General features: G+C 26.5%; 1 pseudogene; it reads left to right on the top strand.

Moving 5' to 3' along the window:
* Positions 1 to 1,830: 1,830 nt before the first annotated feature.
* Positions 1,831 to 1,949, top strand: LOC120254550 (annotated as a pseudogene).
* Positions 1,950 to 2,285: the final 336 nt, after the last annotated feature.

The raw sequence follows: 2,285 nt of genomic DNA, 5'->3' as shown, positions 1-2,285 counted from the left end.
GAAAACATGGTGATTAGTGGTCTTGATTCAAAATAAAGGTATATTCAAAAGAAAATATAGAATAGGGTATTCATTGAAAAATATGAGATATTACGAAAATAAAACATAGGCTTATTGTTTTGATTCAAAAATAGTAGGCATTCAATAAAGAAAACTTAAGATTAGGTTTTTCATTAAAAAATAGGAGGCATTCGAAAAATAACTGGATTAGGGTTTTGATTAAAAATATGAGACATTCTCAAAAAGAAACTTAGAATTCGGTTTGGAATGAAAAATAGGAGACATTCTGAAGGCAAGACATAGGATTAGGGTTTTGATTGAAAAATAAGAGACATTATAAAAAGAAAACATAGGTTTGGAATTTGATTAAAAACTGGATCATTAGGCGTTATTAAGAAAAGAAACATATTAGTGTTTGATTCAATTATGGTAGATATTCGAAATTAAACATGTGATTGGGGCCTGAGTCGAAGAGACATTTCTATAAAAATATAGTATTAGATTTTGATTCAAAATTGCAGACATTATTAAAAAAACATATAGATTTTATTTTTATTAAAAATTTAAGGTATTAAATTATGATTGGTTTTGATTGAAAATATAGGCATTTCGAAAAACATAGGATTATTGTTTTGATTGAAAATAGTATGTATTTCAATAAAAACATAAGATTATTGTTTTGATTATAAATAGGAGGTATTCCTAAAGAAAATATAGATTTGGCTGTTTGATTATAGATTTGAGAAAAAGAAAATTAGAATTTATTGTTTTGATTCTAAATTGCAGACATTCTCAAAAGAAAACATAACATTAGGGTTTTGATTAAGAAATAGGAGACATTAAAAAAAACTTGGGATTAGAGTTTTGATTCTAAAATATGAGACATTACGAAAAAAAAGAAAAACATACGTTTGTCATTTTGATTTAAAAATAGCAAACATTCGCAAAGAAAAACATAAGATTATAAGCTTTTTTAAAAACAGAGGCATTCCGACAAGAAAGTATATTAAAAATTTATTCTAAAATTGAAATAAAATATAAGATTAGGGTTTGATTCAAAAAATAGTAGGGGCATTCCGAAAGAAATATAGATTAAATTTTTATTCAAAAATAGGAGGCATTACAAAAACATAGGATTAGGGTTTTGCTAAATTGAGAGATTCCTCAAACATTGATAGAGATATTACTCTAACAAATCATAGGTTATTGTTTTAATTTAAAATATAGTTTAGTTTTTATTGTTTTAATTATTTTAGTTATTATTTTTAATTAATAAAACATAAAAAGAGTTTTGGAGGGGTAACACAAAAAATTTCGGCAGGTCACCCATCCTTGTACTACTCTCACCCAAGTCACTTATCTTTGTGTTTGATGTGAGATCCGATGTTTGGGTTTGATGTGATCGCATCGATAGAAGTTGAACTTAATTGGAAAGAAAGGATTAGGTTTTGATTAAAAAATAGGGAAATATTCAAAAGAAAATAAGATTGTATGGTTTTGATTAGTAGCAAGCATTTCTTTTTCTTTGTGGAATGTTTACTATTTTTTAATCAACGCTCTAATCGTATGTTTTATTATAGCAATGTCTCCTATTTTTCAAAAATGGAGACATTATTATAAAAAAACATAGGATTTGGGATTTGTATGAAAAAGAAAACATAGGATTTAGTAACGTCTTATACTTTTCAATCAAAACTCTAATTCTATATTTTTTCGAAATGCTTGCTATTTTTTAATCAAAACCGTAATCTTATTTTTCTTTTGAATATTTCCCCTATTTTTTAATCAAAAACCTAATCCTTTCTTTTCCAATTCGGGTCAACTTCTATCGGGTGCGATCATATCAAGACTAAAGCACCGGATCTCATCAGAACATCAAAGATAAGTGAGCTTGGGTGAGAGTAGTACAAGGATGGGTGACCTGCTCAGAATTTTTTGTGTTGCACCCCTCGCGCTCTTTTTATGTTTTTATTAATTAAAAAATAATAACTAAAATAATTAAAATAATGAAAAACTAACCTATATTTTAATTAAAACAATAATCCTATGATTTGTTAGAGTAATATCTCCTATCTATTGTTTGGGGAATCTCTACAATTTTTAACCAAAACCCTAATCCTATGTTTTTTTTTTGTAATGCCTCCTATTTTTGAATAAAAATATTTTAATCCTATGTTTTCTTTTCGGAATGCCTCCTATTTTTGAATCAAACCCTAATCTTATGTTTTTTCTTTCCAATTTTAGAATAAAAATTTTAATCCTATGTTTTCTTATCGGAATGCCTC

The sequence above is a fragment of the Dioscorea cayenensis genome, unplaced genomic scaffold (assembly GCF_009730915.1).
Source record: "Dioscorea cayenensis subsp. rotundata cultivar TDr96_F1 unplaced genomic scaffold, TDr96_F1_v2_PseudoChromosome.rev07_lg8_w22 25.fasta BLBR01000487.1, whole genome shotgun sequence".
NCBI lineage: Eukaryota > Viridiplantae > Streptophyta > Magnoliopsida > Dioscoreales > Dioscoreaceae > Dioscorea > Dioscorea cayenensis.
The sequence above is the reverse complement of the archived record's forward strand: the minus strand, read 5'-3'. Positions and strand labels throughout refer to the sequence as shown.